We start from the raw sequence: 21,297 nt of genomic DNA on the forward strand, positions 1-21,297 counted from the left end.
CCTACACCCTACTTTAAGGACTGATGCCATCAGAGAAACCATCACCCCTATTTCTAAAAACACCTAACTTCCATTCTGATATCATATCATAGAGTCTTAGAAATTTAATGTTACAAATTTAACATATAATTTTTAAAAATTAGAAAAACTGGTTAATTAAAAGATAAAAAGGGAGCTATTAAATCAAGGTCAATGTCTTTTAAGTTTAATAAACTTAGAAGGTACCTCAATTAGGAAAAGCCTCATTGGATACCACCAAAGTGAGGAAGAACCCCAGCCATTTGACACGGCGAAACACCAGCTGCCTAGGCTGCCTAAGCTTGTGAAACAATGTCTGGAGACCTGCTAGAGACCATGGGGAAGGACAGAGACTCCTTTGGTAGCAGAAAAGGTGGTAAGACCAAGAGTGCTATCTTTTAGCATCAAACTTATTGAAAAGGTAAACTGTAATATGCATGAAAGTGAGTACCATATTCATCTTCTTCACCATGGAGCCCCTAGACACTAGCACTGCATGCATGCAACAAATACAGGTCAATGAATGAATGAATGAACTGAGAAACTCTTTAAAAATTCAGCTGCAATGTACAAATCCAGCTGTTGTACATTGTCATAAACAAAAATAATTCTACATAAGAAAGAATTTTCTGGATATAAGGTGTTTTAGACACTGGCATTAAAAAGTAATGAAAGTTAAGCAGACAGAATATCTACCAAATGAGTTCAAAGCTAGACATTTAGAAAAAAGTAAGAACGTATGGCAATGTCCTCTATTAAGCCACAACATTCTGCCAAAGCATGGGAGGGTTCTGCTTAGAAATAGGAAAACACTGCAGAGACTCTTTCTTGGTTCACACTGTTTTGTCTTTGGGAGAGCCTCGGCCAGGCTGAGATTTACAGTCATCACAGCTTACTTTTGGCTGATAATGTGCTGCAACCACCACAAATCTTTCTAATGGAAAACCCAGTTTGTGAGGATGCAATCCACTTTAAGTGCCTACCACAGAGGGAGTTGTGGATTTATAGTGTCATTCCTCCTGTACTTCATACAGAAATGACACAAATTGAGTCCTAAAATCACAGTACATGAATTAAGTTTCCTTGGGTCACATTAGTTGTCATGCAGTCATAAGATGAGCTACAACCAATTTTAGGTTGGTGTATTATGCCACAAAACTGACCGATGGCAATTCTACTACAACCTCCAAGGTAAGTAGAATGATGGATGATAGACTTTGTGAAGCACTTAAAGTTGGTGAAATATGATCTTTTTTACCTGGTAGACTACACGTAGCTTTGGAGTTGCACTGGATATGGGCAAGATGTGCTGTGAATCTGCATTTGATTAGGAACACAAATGATTTTACAGATAAAATAACTGGATTGTTTGGGGGCACTTTCAACCCTTATCTTTTATGAGAGAGATAAGTAAAAGTAAACAAACATGTTTTAGGAAGTTATTGAAAAGAGCAACTTGCAATGATTGTGGCAGATCCAGCCTGATCCCCTATGCCTTTTATATGTTATATAATTAGTGGTGTTTACAATGGCCATGAGGCATTACAGAGATATAAGCTAACCTCTGAGTCAACAAAGATTACATTTTGCTCAATTTAGTGTTAATGGTGATTATGCTTTATTGCATTTTGGTTATACCTCACATATAAAATAGGCAGTAAATATCAGTTAATGAGACTGTTCAGTTAACCACAATAGCCCATTTCCCTGACATTAAGGAGAAAAGGGTCCTGACCACAGTTGAACTGGACTATTTACCTTTTTTATCTCACAAATGCAAAAGCAATCCAATCCATTTGAGGCGCTTAATGGCCTGGAAGAGTGGGGATGCTTGATTGAAGGGTATTTTTCCCCTATACATTTATAGCTGTTTTAATTCTCCCTCAAACAATATAGTAATACTCTCAGAGAATAAAATGTCAGGATGAAAGGAAAACAGTAAAGTTATATTACTATAAATATAATTAGGCATAAAAATTAGTATTTCTGAAATATCAGTTTCCCCTCACCTTAACCATATAAAGAAAAATCTACCTTATATGCTAAAAACTGTGATACATTTTGTTTTTCCCAACATCTTCAAATACGTAGCCTGTTTATTCAAAGACTCTAACTGTATTTCACAGCTTCGCTCTTGGCACAGTTACTTCTTAAATTTAACTGCATAGTGATAATGAGCCCTTCAAAACCAGCATGATTATGGCCTATCCTATTTCTCCTTAGAATTCTCCTCCTCCTAGATGTGGCCATATTTCAAACTACTTAGGTCTTCTGGGGGAGTATGGAATGGAATGGAAAAAGGACACAAATCAAGTTGTTCTTTTCTTAGCTAAAGGGACAGGACGTATGAAGGCCAGAAACTGCTGCCCAGCATGAAATCAGGTTATCCACATACGGTATTTATCTTTATCACCTGTTAGGTACTCTGGAAAATGACACCCACACATCTGGTTTTAGCGTTGGGTCACCCTCTCAGATCCCTCATTCCTCTGGTGCTTCTCTTACTTTCTAGTCTATAGTTATATCCCATGGGTATGGGATTTCAATACTTCACTACCCACCATGTAAAGAAATCCATGATTTTATCTTTAAATATCTTTCAGATATTTAGGGATAGCACTTTTATTTTTCCTTATTGAATATACTTGATAAGCTATTTTTGGATGAATCTTTCCTATGTAGAGACCTTTTGGGCTATCCTCATATGGCAGCCAGTGGCACTATCTTGCCTTTCAAAATCTACTAAGGGCACACGACTAAGACCAAACCTGGACTTCCTGCATTTTGACAGCTGTCCTAAGGCAGAATTTGGGGTCCGCGTGAAGGAGTGACCAAGCAGATGTGATACAGATTCTACAGAGTGAAGTAAGTCAGAAAGAGAAAAACAAATATCGTATATTAACGCATATACGTGGAATCTAGAAAAATGGTACAGATGAACTGGTTTGCAAGGAAGAAACAGAGACACATATGTATATGGACACCAAGGGGGGAAAGCTGGGGGGAGCTGGTGGAATGAATTGGGAGATTGGGATTGACATATATACACTAATATGTATAAAATAGATAACTAGTAAGAACTTGCTGTATAAAAAATAAATTAAAAATAATAAAATAAACAAAATACGATAGGCGATCAGGGAGAATTCTCTAAGACACAGAAGAGGCACTTACACGGCTTATCAGAGCTGCACAGGGTGTGTTTTAAGTATCATGAGTAAAACTCTAGCTTTTTTTCTGTAAGTGGAATTTTAAAACTGGAAGGTACTTTAGAGATAACTGACCCTTCGCTGCTCAGAGTGTGGTCCCTGGGTCAACAGCATTGGCATCACCAGGGAACTTATTAGAAATGCAGAATTTCATGTCCACCCACACCTACTGGATGGGAAGCTGCATTTTAACACGAGCCCCTGGTGACCCACATGAACGTCAGAGTCTGAGAGGCATGGCTGCAGTCAGTCCTCCACCCCTGCAACACTCCTTGCCTATCTGAATATTTGAAGTGATGAGACACCCAATACTTCACTGGAGAATGCAAAGTATTAACAATGCTTTTAGAACATTGAATCACTCTCCGGATAACTTTCTCTTCTTGGTCCTAGTAGAAGGTCAATAAATCCACTCTCTTTTCTGCTTAACAGTCTTTCCAACATGCGATAACAGCTCTTAAGTCTCCCTATTGGAAAGAGCATCTACTCCAAATTCTCTGAGTCATAAAATGTTAGCACTCAAAGCCAATGCTAGAAATCCTGCAGTCCAGGCAGGAGACCTGAGTCCAAATCCCAGCAAGCGAGGACTGATCTCCAGATTCATGGGGAAAGGAGCGGAGGTTACAGCTTAAAGAAAGATCCACAGTCCCAAGAATAAGGCCTTTAAAAGAGTAAATCATCCCATGTTCTTAGGTGGTGGCAGTGGTAGGAGCCTTCAGACAAATCCATCATGTCACCTTCCTTTTCCTCACTACTTTGGTTGACTTTCTCTGGTCCATCTCCTTATATTTTCCTGAAGAGGAACTTCATGTGGCCACCTCAGAGTTGCTACTGACACAAATCCCTCAGACTCATTCCCATGGAATCAAAAGTAAAAGCTTTTAAGGATTTTCAATTTGCCATAAAGAATGTCAAGGCAACCCAATCAAAAATTGGGCAGAAGACATGAATAGACATTTCTCCAAAGAATACATACAGATGGCTACAGGCACACGAAAAGATGTTCAACATTGCTAATTATTAGAGAAATGCAAATTAAAACAACGAGCTATCCCCTCACACCTACCAGAATGGCTATCAACAAAAAGTCTACAAACAACAAATGTTGGTGAGGACATGGAGAAAAGGGAACCCTTGTGCACTGTTGATGAGAATGTAAACTGGTGCAGACACTATGGAAAACAGTATGGAGTTTCCTCAAAAAACTAAAAATAGAACTACCACATGATCCAGGAATTCCATTCCTGGATATATATCTGGAAAAAATGAAAACACTAATTCGAAAAGATACATGCACCCCAATGTTCACAGCAGCACTAGGTACAATAGTCAAGACATGGAAGCAACCCAAGTGCCCATCAAAAGACAACTGGATTAAGAAGATGTGGTATATATATATACAATGCAATATTACTCAGCCATTGAAAAGAATGAAATACTGCCATTTGTAGCAACACGGATGAACCTAGAGAGTATTATGCTTCGTGAAATAAGTCAGTCAGAGAAAGAAAAATACTGTATGATATCACTTATATGTGGAATCTAAAAAATAATACAAATGAATGTATATGTAAAACAGACTCACAGATATAGAAAACAAACTGGTGGTTACCAAAGGGGAGAGAGAAGGGGAAAGAGACAAATTAGGGGTATGGGATTAACAGATACAAACTGCTATATATAAAATAGATAAGCAACTATACTGTATAGCACCGGGAATTATAGCCATTATCTTGTAATAACCTATAATGGAGTAAAATCTGCAAAAATACTGTATCACTATGCTGTATACCTGAAACTAACATAATACTGTAAATCAACTACTTCAATTTAAAAAAAAAAGAATGCCAAGGTAGTTCCTTGCCTGCCCAGTCTGCTATTGGCAGGGCTGTGGAGGCCACATCCAGCGTCAAGTGAGAATGGTCAGGATCTAGTTATTGTGTCTGTCATAGGTATAAAAAGGGAGAAGCAGTAGATGTGCCAGCCCTGCATCATAAAGTATGCATATGTACAAGCACTAAAACACACTATTTCTGTCCTAATATTCATAACATCATCATAGAAAACTCTTTACCTCTTTTCTATAGAGAACTTTTTGGAAAAATGTTGACGATAATAGTGTGAAAACACCTCAACTGCCACTTATTATTCTACTCTTTAAAAACTCAATGTAAGTTAATGATCGCTCTTAAAATTTGAACTGCAAATTTCAACAGTTCCTCTTTTATTTTTAACATTCTCCCTTTTTTCTTCAACATGCTAACATAAAATAAGATGTGTAAGACTATAAACACAGGCACCCAGTCCAGCTGTGCCATCTCTTTTCAGTCTTTCATTTTATTCATCACTTTGGTTTGACAGCTGCGAGTCAGGCAATACACATTGGAGCCACTCGCCCCCTGTTAGGCGTTCACACACAGGAGGGCAAGAAGCCCGGCTATCACATGGTTTCCTCTAACTCCATTAGTTGCTAAGCAACCACTTCACTTGAACCTTCCTGATCCAAGGCAGAACAGGCCAGTTTAATATGAAGTGTTCAGGTCATCCCATATGCTCACGTTCACTCCTTCTGCACACACATCTGACGCTTTGTCCATGCAGTCTACATGCAAACTCTCTACATCTTACAAAATGGGGAAAAAAAGAGTTTAAGAATAATCCACAAGAGCTGAAATACCTTTCAAAAGTAAATAGATGAAGAACTTCTTTTAATCCTATGAAAATGTATATATGCATAGATATGTAATTTTTAAAGTGATATGAATGATTTGATACGAAAATCTCTCATATGACTTTAGAGTCACATCTCTCTAAATGAGAAGAATACTGGTAATTCAATCCTTCAGGAATCCAGGCATGCAAGCCCAAAACCCATCAACATCAGAGGAGCTAATTCAAAGCAATTGATTCAACAAGCAGCTGGATCATCCCAGAGTGGACAACTCATTTTGAATCAGTTTTTTATAACAATGATAAACAGAAACGGCATATCTATATATTCCAATAATTTTTTACAATGATTCATCAGATTCACATGATCAGCTACTATGTCCCTCTTTTATAAAACATCCGTCTTTGCTCAATACTCAATCTCCAAAGGTTTAAAATTTTCATCAGCTTCATTATCTTTCAAACATGTGTTCTTGTTCTTTCCGAGGAAACTAAGGTTGACTGTATTACTGTGATTAAATAAGCATTAGTGAAATTGTGATTTTACATAAAGCAGCATGAAAGTCATAATTTAAAAGTCAAAAGTCATAATTTAAACTTTTAAAGCATAAAAAAGATATGGCAGAAAAAGCGAAAAAAATCTTTCAACACAAACTTAAATACATATAAAGAGCTTAGCACAATGACTGCAGAGAGTAAATGATAAAAAATTAGCTATTATTATTACAAGAATTTATCTAGCTTCATAGTATTTATATTCAGTAGAAGTGAACCAGTTTAAATAAAGGAAAAGAATGCAGATCAGCGTTCACCAGTCTCCATTCACTATAATGAACACAGTGCACTAACAGCACAATAATGAAATTAATAGTTACCTAATCTGAAATGTTAATGATTTCTCTGGCATTGATGCAAATCATTTTAAGGGGGGATGTGACAAAGATTGTTTAGAGGCTCTCAGTTTTCTATTTAAAAAGGAAATAACATTTGATCACCACCACTATTAACTGGTACTTCACCTTGAATTGACAAAGGGAATACTATTTATAATGAATGTGTTCAGTTTCAAAAGGAAATTATGAATCCATTTTAATTTAAAAAACAAAACAAAACCCCACACACATACTCCTATCCCACAGTATATCTAAAATCAGCCTTCTCCTAGTTATTCAACAACTACAGCTTCTATAACAGACAGATGTGTAGCTGTTCATTGTCAGCCAGGCAATTAATGCTTATTGAACATCCACCGGCTGGGCTGTGAGGCTCCGTAACACACTGTCCATAAAATGTCAGATTGACTGCTTAATCTGGCTTTGCTGAATGTCAAGGCCATCGTTAAAGATGCTATTTTTTTCTGGCTCAATTTAAAAGCTAGTTCAAGAGGCCTCTTCTTGGTTGATATTAACTAAATGACTAATCAGCAGATACAGGTTGCAGAATGCCAACATCTACTCACAGATAACACATGATTATCACTTAGGTGAGAAACTGAACACATTTTCAACTGTGGGTAATTTTTGTCTATTTCTATGGTTCCTTGGAACTATATGTGTTTGTAGATTGTTTTTAAAGTCACAACTGCCTTAAGAAAAGAAAAATCTATTGCAGCATTTTAGGTACCTCTTCTGAACCAGATTCTGGTATTTTGGGAGTTACAAGTTGAAGGGAAGCACCCAAACACTACCACATTAAGTCCCAACTAATTAGCCAAGGACTCTAAAACTTCTGAGTAGCTAGCTGTCCAGTTTTCCTGGGGTCCTAATTCCCTATTGGCTTCAGGTGATACTGCATATGTTAGACTAGGCCAGTTGGATCCAAGAAAACAGCAAGATGTCTTGCTGGGCCACAAGTCTTTTGGATTCAGCATTTAAGTTTCCTTTCCAGCAGTACATATCCACTAAGAATCTAAGAAGTTCTATGTTGGGGAGTTGGTATAACCATCACTCTCCTAGTTTTTAACTCAACTTCAGCATCAGCAATGTCATATTCTCAAGTATGAGAAGGAAACAGAGTCAGCGCCCTAGTGTCTCTGAGCCATCCTTTTACTCCCCACCTTCACACCAGCTATATTATACAGAAGATCTGTATGGATAATAACAAAAATATTATTCAGTCTTCATGACAATCACTTTTACTTGTGAAAGTTGAAACAGGTATCACTGATCAGTTTTGTACTTACAACTGTACCTGTGGACCCAGGTATCCTTGTCACAGCTGAATTAATATGCCCAAATCCCAGAGGTGAAAGAGCTTTTGCTGACTGGACCTATGACTCCAAAAGTTTAAAAAAACTAAATGGTGGCTTTTTGTCTTTACAATTTTATAGCTACATAAGTACTACATAAATATAGTCTTCTTTAAAAATAAGGTTAAAGGGGCTTCCCTGGTGGCGCAGTGGTTGAGAGTCCGCCTGCCGATGCAGGGGACGCGGCTTCGTGCCCCGGTCTGGGAAGATCCCACATGCCGCGGAGCGGCTGGGCCCGTGAGCCATGGCCGCTGAGCCTGCACGTCCGGAGCCTGTGCTCCGCAAAGGGAGAGGCCACAACAGAGAGAGGGCAGAGTACCGCAAAATAAATAAATAAATAAATAAATGAATGAATGAATAAATAAATAAATAAATAAATAAATAAATAAATAAATAAAATAAGGTTAAAGTCTTACTTCCTAAGAAAGTAATATTTGGGCAAAGATCTGAAAGGGGCAAGGGAGCAAGTTATGTACTATCTAGGAGAAGAGTAATGCAGGCAGAGGGAACAGCTGTGCAAAGGCCCTGAGGTGACAGCATGCCAGGCATGTCTGAGAAACAGCAAAGAGGCCAGTGTGATGGGAGTGGAGAGAGAAAGGGCAAGAGTCATAGGAAGGAGGCCTAATGAGGTAGAATCATGTAGACCAAAAGACACTGGCTTTTACTCTGAATGAAAGTGGAAAACATCAGAGGGTACTGAGCAGAAGTGATATAATCCAACTTGCTTTCAATAAGATCACTGGCGCTGAAGTATTGAAATAGACTCCAAGGGCTCAAGGATTAAAGTAACAAGATAAAGTAGGAGGATACTGCAAAACTCTAGGCCAAAATGATCCTGGCTTGCACCAGGGTGGCAGGAGCAGAAGTGGTTGGAGTCTGAATATATTTTGAAAGTAGAGCCATGGAGCTTGCTGGTAGTTTGGATGCAAAGAGAAAGGAGTCATGAATTACCCAGCAGTTTGGGGCCTGCACTAACTATAGAGTCACTGTTAACTGAAACGGAGAAAACTGTGCACTAAGCAGGTTTGTGGGAAGAAATTGGGAGCTTGATTTGGACACAGATTTGTGATGCCTCTTAAACATCCAAGAAGAGATGCTGAGCAAGCAGCTGGATATGCAAGTTATGGATTTTAGAGGAGGATCCATTCTGGAGATATAAATTTTGAATTCATTATCTGTGATGATTAAGTTTACGTCAACTTCATTTGGGAGACCCTTCATCTGGGTCACAGGGAGCCCAGGTATTTTGCCAAACATTAATCTGTGTGTTTCTGTGAAGGTGTTTCTGCAAGAGATTAACATTTGAATTGACAGAGTAAAATAGATTGCCCACCCTAATGCAGGTGGGCCTCATACAATCAGTTGAAGGTCTGAATAGAACAAAACGCTGAATAAGAGAGGATTCTCTCTGCCTGACTGCCTTCAAACTGAGATGCTGGCTTTTCCCTGCCTTTGGACACAAGCTGAAACATTGGCTCTTCCTGGGTCTCAAGCCTGTAACTTTCAGACTGAAATTACATCTTGGGTCTCCAGCTTGCTGACTGTATAGATCCTGGGACTTGTCAGCCTCTGTAATTACATAAGTCAATTCCTTATAATAAATCTCTTTATATATATAAAATCCTATTGGTTCTGTTTCTTTGGAGAACCCTAACTAATATATCACTTTATATTATATATTTGTATTATACATATATGTGTGTATGTGTGTGTACATATATACATATATGTAAAGCCATGAGACAGTATGAGATTATCATGAAAGCTGCTGTAGGCATAGAAGAAGTGTAAGACTGGGTCTGGGCCACTCCAATTTTAAGAAGTTGGGGAGATGAGGCAAAACCAGCAAAGAAAATTGAGAAGTAGCAGCCAATAAGTGGGATAAAAACTTGAAAAACCCAAAAGCCAAGTGAAGAAAGTGCTTCAAGGAACAAGAAGTAATTGAGATGCTGTGAGTTAGAAAAAAGAAGACTGGAAATGGATCACTGGATTTGGCTATATTTTATTGACAATTTTTGTATCTGTGCTTATAAATGAGATTAGGTTCTCATTTCTTTTGCTGCCCCTGTGTTTTGGTAACAGAATTGTGTTAGCCTTATAAAATTAGGTGTGTGACTTTCTATTTTCTTCCAGACTTTAGAAAAAGTTTATGGGAAATAGCTGTTACATGAAGAGTTGGTGGTACTGGCACGTAAAAAATCTGGCCCATTGCCTTTCTGAGGAGGTGTGTAGCTACTTTGACTACTACCCCAATTTCTATTTTTTCCCTTTTCTTTTGGTTCAATTGTGTAAAATTATATTTTCCTAGAAATATATTCACCAACATTCTGGTGTTTATGGGTATAAAGTTTCTATGGCTTCTTTTTTTTTAAAATTAATTAATTTATTTATTTATTTATTTATTTATTTATTTTTGGCTGCGTTGGGTCTTCGTTGCTGCACGCAGGCTTTCTCTAGTTGCAGCGAGCAGGAGCTACTCTTCGTTGCAGTGTGTGGGCTTCTCATTGCAGTGGCTTCTCTTGCTGCGGAGCACAGACTCTAGGCGCCTGGGCTTCAGTAGTTGTGGCATGCGGGCTCAATAGTTGTGGCTCACGGGCTCTAGAGCGTAGGCTCAGTAGTTGTGGCGCACAGGCTTAGTTGCTCCACAGCATGTGGGATCTTCCGGGACTGGGGCTCGAACCCATGTCCCCTGCATTGGCAGGCAGATTCTTAACCACTGCACCACCCGGGAAGTCCCTGTATGGTTTCTTTGATAATCATTTTTCCTTTCTTCATCTCTAAATGTCACCTTTTTTCATTTTACATAAAAAAATTTTTCAGTTTTTATATATCACCTCTTCCTTTTTTACAATTCTTAAAGTTGGCCGAAGTTTACCTAAATAACTCATACTTTAAAAATAGTTTAAGAACATTTGAGATAAAAATATATATGTATGCTATTTCATGAATACTTGCTTTTATCCTTATTTCCTTCCAGCTATTTTATTAGGGTTTATTTTATAATTTCAGCTTTTGGAGTTGAAAGCATAGTTCATCATTCTAGATCTTTCCTACTTTTAAATAAACGCACCAAGGCTTGGAAAGGACACTGTGATGTGGCCCTCAGATCCCTCTTTAATGAAGAATCTGTGGTCCCAGCTGCTGGGAGAACCGTGGGCAGACGGACTTCAGCTGCCAGCCTCTTTAGGGATTGCCCAGCTGCTGAGAGTGCCTTGTCCAAGGTCCTGCCCCTTCCTGGGTAGCCCACATTCAATGAGTGATCAGTGCAAGAATATAAAGTCCTGGCCACCTTGGCCCAACACTGAATGGCATTTTAGCTCCAGAGTTCCCTGTGGAGTCAGCTGACACTGCTGTTGGGTTGGCATCAAAGATCAACTTCTCCTAAATCCTGCTTTCTCCATCTCCCTCTGCAGGTGTTGATTCCAAAGTCTTCTTCCCAGGGAACCCAAACTGCAAAGAAGGCTGTAATTGTGCTTCTTCAAATTCATGTTAAGAACAATGCTTTAATTTCTATTCAGTTTTAAATATTTTGCAATTTTGACACTGATTTTCCTTTTAACTCATGAATTATTGAGTGCCTTTTAAGAAAAAAATTGCAAGTACATGGGGGGTAAGATCATTAACTTTGTTACTGATTTCTGCTTGTAATGAGTTCCTTATGACCTACTTTACAGTTTTTACAACTACTCCGTATGTGTTGAGAACGTGTGTATCCAGATCCTCTAGCTACATTTTCATTATTTTTTAGTCTACATGATCTGTCGGTTTCAGAGAGAAGAGTATTAAAAATCTCCCACTATGACTGAGGATTTGTTGATTTATCCTTATGATCCTATAATTTTCTTAATATATTTTGAAGCTTTATTAAGTGGATATAGGTTCATAACTGTTACTTTCTTGATGGATTGTTACTTTGGTCAGCACAGAATTATCACTTTTTGTCCTTTCTAATTCTGTTCTTCTTGAATTCTAGTCTGTGCCATATTAATATTATTATAAATACTTTGTTAGTATCTAATATAATTTTCTGAGGTATGTTTTTTACAAACAAAACGTACTTAGATTTATATTTTTAATCAATCTGAGTTTGTTCCTTTCAATGAATTACTTTGAACAGCTCGCATATATTCTTATTACTAAGTATTACTAAAATATTTGGTTAAACTTCTGCCATCTTATGCTGTGCTATAATTTTTCACATTTTTTGTTTCTTTTTTCCCTTTGTACATATGTAGCAATGAAAAAAGTTTTCTTCATTCGGTATTAATTATAATTAATGTAAAATCTCTTTCTGATTATATCAATAACCATTTTCCACACTGTCATAGTTTCATCCATCTGTTGACTCTGTTGATAATTCTGTATTAATTAAGGTAATGTGACATTAGGTAGTTTTATAACAGATAAAACCCAAATTCCCATGGCTTCACTCAGTCATGACACATTCCAGTGTGAGTATCCCTAGGTAAGCCACTATTTATGTGTTTTTTTAGGGCCCAGGGTCCTTTTATCTTAGGGCTCTGCTCTCCTCTGAGTCCTTTCAATTTGGCTTCTAGACAGAGAAGGTGACTGTGGAGCAGGCACACCCGCTCATAACCACTTTGCCCTGTAAGCAACTCATACCTTTTCTCCATATGCTTTTGGCAAGAACGAGTCCCGTGGTCCCACCCAGAAGCAAGGGGTGTTAGAAAATGAAGTCCCTGACTGAGTAGACACTTCCAAGCAACAACTCCAGAAGGAAAGGGTATTAGCTGGCTGTCTCTGCCACATTCTGGTTTCTACACCTTGCTGAATTATTTGGTTTGTCTATCACTACTTCAAACACAGAAAACCCTGGCCCCTTAGCATGGCACAATTCATTTCTCTATGCTTCATGCTTTTGCCCACTTAATCCTTGCATGAGTCCCAGCCTTCTGTTTTGTGTTTGGCATTATCTGTTCCATCAGCCCTTCTCCAGAATGGGATGCTACCAGCACCTTTACATATAGGTAAGCATACCAGTTACTCTCGCAATGATGAGAGCATTCCCTCTGTTGGCCTAAACCTTGGATAAGAACCCTGGGAATAAAGAAATCTCCCATTGGAATTAGCTTTGCCATCTGTCTCTGAGCTCAAGTAAAATCTTTTAGACACAACATGGCTTTGCTTGTTAATCCCCTAAATCCCAAACACACCTACTTGCTTCTTGACGGTTACATTTATCAGTGTTTACAGTTTATTTTGCTATATGTTTCCATTGCCTTTTAATTTAACTTTAACTCCTTTTTGGTTAACTGCTTATAGCAACATACGTGATTTCACCATTAAAAAAAAGCCAATTGTATTACATACAATAATCTAAACATAATGATCTAAAAAGAATACATTTCTCTTAACTAAAAATTTAACTAACTATTCCCAAACCACCATGAAAGAGTTGTAATGTTTAAATTAACTGTATTAAAAGTACCAAGATGAAAAAATGAATGTAAGTATTTTTATGGGAATTAAGTGTTAAGACTGTTTCATTTACGTGAAGATACTCAACTGAGTAAAGGTGAAAAGACATTTTTCCTATTGCAAAATAATATCCAAAAGCCATCTTTATTAAAAGTTAACTTAACATGTGTTTTGTCTGAGAAAAATCTTTAAAAATGTTCCACTTATCCAACTGATAAATTATCAACATGTGTTTCAAAGTCTACTCACTATAAAGCCAAAGTGTGCATTTATTGTTTAGGGAGAGACTTTTAAGGGGAAGATCAGTGAAAAAAGATAAAAGGAAAATGAAGAAAAGAGAGAATGGTGATACAAAGTAAAACAGACAGATGCATAAAGAGATCCAGAAACATCCAGACAGCAAATTAGAAAAAAAAAAATGCAGAAAGTCAAAGAGAGTGCCGTGGACCAACAGATGTACTCACCACTTACAGTTATTCAAACAAAGGAGAGAAAAATGAGTCAAACTTTCATGTAATAACAACTCTAGGACTTCCTTTGTGGAGCAGTGGTTAAGAATCCGCCTGTCAATGCCAGGGACACGGGTTCGAGCCCTGGTCCAGGAAGACCCCCACAGGCCGCAGAGCAACTGAGCCTGTGCACCACAACTACTGAGCCTGCGCTCTAGAGCCCGCGAGCCACAACTACTGAGCCCATGTGCCACAACTACTGAAGCCTGCGCACCTAGAGCCCATGCTCCGCAGCAAGAGAAGCCACCACAATGAGAAGCCCGCGCACCGCAACGAAGAGTAGCCTCCACTTGCCGCAACTAGAGGAAGCCCGCGCGCCACAATGAAGACCCAACGCAGCCAAAAATAAATAAATAAAATAAATCAAGTTACTAAAAAAAAACCCACAACTCTACCTTGGGTTCTTTTATGATAGCTACTATGGCTATTCTGCAACTATAAGCAAAATGGCATGTTGCTTCTTGGTACATAATACCAAAAAATTCATATGCTCACTCAATAACTATTAGTTGAGTGCCTACTATATGCTATGCTCTGTTAGAAGTGTTGCAGGTTTAGCAGTGAATAAGAAAGACAAAAATCTCTGCCCTGATAATGCTTTCAAGTGGAACTGAGTTAGCTGTCTACAGAATGGAGGTTTCTTCCCTCAGCTGTGGAGTAACTTTTCAACCTAATTGCCAATTACTTAAATTGCCAATCATTTCCTTTAACCTGGTTTTCAGTTTCTGACAGTGTTAAAAAAGCTGCAACCTTGAATACATTTATCACTACAATACTAGTTAGTACACAAAAAAGCTAGAATGTTCAATATTACATTCTGTGTTCTGTTTCACTACTGTAGTACTCTCTAAACTTTTTTTGTCCTTTTTAAAAAAAATTTTATTGGAGTATAGTTGATTTACAATGTTGTATTAATTTCAGGTGTACAGCAAAATGAATCAGTTATACATATATCCACTCTTTTTTAGATTATTTTCCCATATAGGTCATTACAGAGTATTAAATAGAGTTCCCCGTGCTATACAGTAGGTCCTTATTAGTTATCCATTTTATACATAGTCGTGTGTATATGTCAATCCCAATCTCCCAATTTGTCCCTCCCCTCCCCCACCCCCTGGTAACCGTAAGTTTGTTTCCTACATCTGTAACTCTATTTCTGTTTTGTAGATAAGTTCATTTGCACCCTTTTTTAGGTTCCACATATAAGTGATATCATATGATATTTGTCGTTCTCTATCTGACTTACTTCACTTAGTACGACAATATCTAGGTCTGTCCATGTTGCTGCAAATGGCAGCATTTCATTCTTTTTTTATGGCTGAGTAATATTCCATTGTGCATATGTATAATACCACACATCCTTTATCCATTCCTCTGTTGATGGACATTTAGGTTGCTTCCATGTCCTGGCTATTGTAGATACTGCTGCAGTGAACATTGGGGTGCACGTATCTTTTCAAATTATGGTTTTCTCTGGATATATGCTCAGGAGTGGGATTGCTGGATCAAATGGTAGCTCTATATTTAGTTTTTTAAGGAACCTCCATACTGTTCTCCATAGTGGCTGCACCAATTTACATTCCAACAGTGCAGGAGGGTTCCCATTTCTCGACATCCTCTGCAGCATTTATTGTTTGTAGATTTTTTGATGATATGGCCATTCTGACTGGTGTGAGGTGATACCTCATTGTAGTTTTGATTTGCATTTCTCTAATAATTAGTGACGTTGAACAGCTTTTCATGTGCTTTTTGGCCATCTGTATGTCTTCTTTGGAAAAATGTCCATTTAGATCTTTCACCATTTTTTGATTGGGTTGTTTGTTTCTTTGATTTTGAGCTGCATGAGCTATTTGTATATTTTAGAGATTAATTCCTTGTCAGTTGCTTCATTTGCAAATATCTTCTCTTATTCTGAGGCTTGTCTTATCAGTTTGTTTATAGTTTCCTTTGCTGTGCAAAAGCTTTTACGTTCTCCAAACTTTTTGATTGTACAAACATGGTTTGAGCAGGAGCCTTAATATTTATATATTTGTAAATTATGTAGATATATGCCAAACTGTTACACACATTATAAAACAAACCCCAGAGCAGAAATTAAATTGATATAAAAATTCACTGATAGTAAGGTTTCCCCCACATCCCCAGGGCTCATCTGCACTCTGAGGGGTACACAAAGCTCCAGGTGAGAAACCACTGCACTTATGCTAATTCTTCACACTTTTAAACTTTATGACAGCAAACTTATAAACTAACCCTTTATCCATTTTGACAAATATTGTGACAAAAGGGAAAATAATCTAACTCGATAAGTCACAGAAAGTTGCAAAATTGGCTTAATTCCCATAGTTTGCTGTTTTCTTCCTTTGCCTCAGTAGGTGATAAACATTTCAGCTCTGGGCACACTGAAAAATTAACATAAATTCTGACTGAAGGTTTTTGTGGCGCTTATATCAAAAGATTGAATAACTTCTTAATAAACACTTACACCATTTACTAAATGTTACTTTATCCTTCCATGGAATCAAAAGGCCTTATTGGGTCTTTCATTGCTAGACTTGGTGTCTGTGTGTATGTGTGTGTGTGTGTGTGTGTGTGTGTGTGTGTGTGTGTGAATATGTGTATGTGTGTGTGTGCACACATCAGGGACTTCCTTATTAATAACAAAAATACTACCCAACATTGGTGTAGCTATTTTTATTCTTTTCTAATCGCTGACATTTATATTATCTCAGCACATTTTTTAATGAGATAACAAAGCAGGTACTTCCCAATTTTACAGACAAAGAAACTAAGGCACAAATGGTGAAGTAATTTTCCTAAGATAGTGTGGCAAGTTAACAATAGAGAACGAAGATTCTGAAACAAATTCACCTAACACTAGCTCAGTGTGCTTTCCTGATACCAAACTGCTCTGATATCCTAACTACTGAAATTTGCATCTTCTACTACGGCACACAATTTCACAAATCTGTTCCTCATAAAGTACCAGGACCGTTATTCCCCACAAGGTGTATTTTAAATGCACTTATTATACTTCACTTATTTAAAGGAAAGGGGATACCCTTTTCTCACAAAATCACAAGTCACGGGATTTCTTCTATTTAAGGTTACAAAACTCACTGCTCACACACCATCTGAGGGCACAGTGATCTCTTGTTATTTACAAGGCAAAGCTGAAACATTAAAAAGGGGATCCTTTTGAATTATGGTGCTGAGGAAGGAATAGTAAAAAATAATAACCACAGCTATAATAACAAAGTTTTCTACACCAATATGTCAAATCCATTTGACTCTTCTGCTATCTTGCTTTGAGATAAAGGAATACAATTACTTCTTATTCAGTGGTCCCCATATATAGTTTAATTGTTCTTCAAATCTGAGACCTATGATTGTGTCATTTCCCAACATTATCAGGCAGCGTCTATGAGATCAGGGCTACAGCAATAATAGCAAGCGAAACCACATCTGAAAATTCACAAAAACATCAAGGGAAAAATCACTTCAGCTAGCTATTGTTAAGATGCTTATATCAGTATCCTACTGTTGCTGTGATAAATTACCACAAACTTACAACACACATCTGTTATCTTACAGTTCCGGAGGTCAGAAGTCCAAAATGGGTTTCACCGGGCTAAAATGAAAGTGTCGGCAGGACTGTGTTCCTTCCAGAGGCTCTAGGAAGAATCTGTTTCCCTGACTTGTCCAGCTTCTAGAGGCTGTGACACTCCTTGGCTCGTGGCCCCTTTCGTCAAAGACAGCCATCACATCACCCCAACCTTTGCTTCCGTTGTCACATCTCCTACTCTGACTCTTCTGACACCCTCTTCCATCTTTTAGGACCCTCGTGATTACAGCAGGCCCAGTTGTACAATCCAGGATAATCTCTCACCTCAAGGTCCTTAACTTCATCACATCGGCAGGGTCCCTTTGCCATGCAGGGGAACATTCCCAGGCTCCAGGGATTAGGATGTGGACATCTTCGGGGCCTACCACAATGCTCGTATCTAATGGCGACCAACAGAAAATTTTCTGAGGTCCACACAGCTTGGTGTCATGGAAAATTTAGGGAGTTTGGAGGCACGTGGACCTAGGCTGGAATTTGGACTCTGACATGGAGCAGTTGTTCAAACTTTAATTATTCAACACTGAGCAAGCTCAATTTCCTTGTCTGTAAAGTTGCTGTAAATGTCTACATTTGACAGTTATTGGGCGATTAAATGAAGATAAGGAATGTGAATACACAGAGTACTGAGGCTAGTAAACAAACAGAGGTGTTAAATGAATGACATAAATAGATAAATGTTTAGATTTTGCAGTTTGAATAAAAATCGTTACTTCCTTAGTAAGGAATATATTCATTTCCTGGCCAGTCCTTGTACTATTAATATTCTTTTCCCTTAAGTAGTTTCAAATAAGTTTATTTTAACATTTAAATAACTAGGGGGTTCATTTGCAATGATCTTGATGCTTAATTTTAATTCAAGATAAAAGATTGATCTGAAAAACAAAACTTCAGTGAGTTGGGGTTTTAGAAGAATTTATATAGAGTTTTTAAAGTTTATGGCAAAGGAATTCAACATTTTTATAATTTAAGAGTCTTCACTGCCTTTTTAAAGTGACATTTTTCATTCATTATATAAAAAAGCACACACTTCTTTTTACTATAGCTTTGAGATTAGCTCCCACTACACATATATTTTGTGATGAGTAATTAAAATTGTCATCTCTATTAGAAAGCTTGTCACCTTCCAACTATTAGGACATAATTCACTGTTTTTTTCTAGGTGATTTGTCACAAAGCTTCTTGAAACTGACTTTTGGCTACAATATGAAAATATGGTTCATATTATTGTCAGCAATCATCTCCTGCAGCGTTCAAAGAAGAACATGTCTACCATTCCAAAAACCAGAAATTTTATTATAAGACCTCAAATGCTAACCTAATGGAATTTAATGTGGACTTGGCTAGACAAGAGATGAACAACCCAGCAATAAAATCATGGCAAATATGATAAACACACTGTGCTCCAACACTGCCCCACACCCTGATATAATAATGCTCCATGGGGAATCTCTCACTTACCAACTACAAGTAGAATCTTGTTATAAGGGACTGTAGCATATACCAGGTATAAGAATTAAGGCCCAGAAATACTTCCACACATTCACAAATATTTGTTTTACCTTGTTGGAAAATCTCCAGTAAAGAACAGTAACCTTGCTACTCCACACGTCTAACTTGCTGCCCAAAAGACTCGGTGAAACTAGTGACTGTTTTGCTGCTTAGAAGAAGAAAAAGAAAAACAAGATAAGAGATATAGAGGAATGTATCTTTTATTCTTCTAGGTTAGTTTTCTTAGATCTAAAAAAAATTGCTATTTCCTTTCCTAGGTGGCAAGGTTTAAAGTCATTTGGATTTCTTTCAATATTAGAACCAAATATAATAGACAAGATATTAACTGATGTTTTTTCTTTAATAAAGCACTTTTGTAGTACTTTCTTCACTTATACACACATCATGTGAATGATGTCCATAAATGTTTCAAAAAATATTTGCTATACTAATTATGTGCAAAGCCTAGGGCTGAGTATTCAGCAAGGGTGAGGGGGATGAGGGAGGAACAGACATATGTACAAGTCCTGACTCTCTTCTACCATCCTCCTTTGCTCCATCAGCTGTACCAGAACCGACCACAGTTGCTTCCGCAATCACTGTCCTTATCTCGCTACCTGTTCTGCGGTTGCTACCATTGCTTCTACTATTTTTCATTTATTGATAACCTTCAATGAGCCAGGTACATGACCTAAGGTGTCCTATATTTTCCTATATGCTCACTTAAAAAAAAAACAGTCCCCAATCCTTTTTCACCCCAAAGTCAAGGGGTAAAAAAAAGGCAGTAGCTTCCTGGGGCCATCTCAGTTTGTTTATTTTGCCTTTTTCTGTATGAGGCTGAACAGAAGTCCTCACAGGCTGGAGGCACAGTAGCCTGTGTGTGAGGCCCTCTGACTGACAATGCCCCTCAGTCCCCAGAATTGGTATCAATGCTCTTTCATGAGGAATGCAAATTACCCCCAAAAGCTAATCTCTGCATACATTTTTAAGCCATTAGGATTAAAGTCAAGAAGCCCCTTACACACTTTTAAAACTGCTCTTAAATATGAAATCATATGGTACTTTGGGTAGGTGTGAGCATGAAATATACACAGCCTTCTTTTCTACTATCCAGCGAGATCTCATCCCACTTCTATCAAACAGGGAATTCAAAGTGGAAAACAAAGTTCAAAACAGTAAACACACTCCAACAACAAAACACACACACAAATTCCCCTTTCATAGAAATAAAGCAAAGGAACACCTCACTTGCATTGTTTTTAATCCCATGAACAACTTTCCAAACATTTAAAATTATGTTTACAATAATCCTGGATTTTAAATTAAAGCAAAAACAACTACATGGCCGGTAAATCCTAAAGAAGTAACAGTGAAGAAAATCTGGGGTGCCTGGAGAGCTTAGAGCATTTCAAAAGATTAAAGATTTGTATCTCAAAAGTATTGCCTTGGCAAAAAGAATTTCAAAATAAAAGAAACATTAAAATCAAAGAAACAGACAAAATTGGCAAAAATTATCTTTCTTGAGTAGCCTTAAAACAAGGCTGCTTCCTAACAGAATTTTGGTTTAAAAACCAAAACTCTGCTCTCTTCTGCTTGGAAAATAAAAACCACCGCTAAAACCAGTAAACCACCAATTTAGCATCTGGTATGTTTCAGACCTTTGGTTTGCACCTGACATTTATTATCTCATTTAACTTCCACATCAGCCCCATGAAGTAAGTGACAATTTAGCTACTTTTACACTTGGAGGAGAAAATGAAATTTAGAGATAAAGCCACTTGCCCAAAGACATACACAGCCAGAAAATATTGGAAGAAAGCTGTTATAAACCAGATTGGTCTCAGTCTAAAACTATACTGCCTCTATAATTAATTCTCTTATAAAAATGTGAGTTCCTTATTGAAGTACAAAATATATTCTCTTTCTTGCTCTTAAGCTGTACAACTTATCTTTTTCAAATTAAGTTTTTTATGTGAAACCTTAAAAAGTGTAATTACTATAGGCAACCAGGGATACCCCAGAGTCGTGTCAAGGAATTGAGAGCACACCAGCCTCAAGGAGTTCAGGCAGCTGGCTCCCTGAGCCCTGGTG

General features: G+C 37.7%; 1 protein-coding gene across 7 annotated transcripts in view; it reads right to left on the bottom strand.

Annotated features, from left to right (window-relative positions):
* The window catches only part of KLHL32 (kelch like family member 32), a 233,856-nt gene that overhangs the window by 136,752 nt on the left and 75,807 nt on the right, over positions 1–21,297 (bottom strand). Inside the window, exon 1 of one of the 7 annotated variants that reach the window (XM_028494638.2) lies at positions 19,278–19,326. The exons of the other annotated variants lie outside the window; for them this stretch is intronic. The gene's annotated coding sequence lies outside the window, so the exon portion shown is untranslated. Of the gene's footprint in view, positions 1–19,277; positions 19,327–21,297 lie in introns of those variants that run through there. 7 annotated transcript variants of the gene reach the window in all.

This window comes from Physeter macrocephalus, chromosome 10 (genome assembly GCF_002837175.3).
Source record: "Physeter macrocephalus isolate SW-GA chromosome 10, ASM283717v5, whole genome shotgun sequence".
NCBI classification, from domain to species: Eukaryota; Metazoa; Chordata; class Mammalia; order Artiodactyla; family Physeteridae; genus Physeter; species Physeter macrocephalus.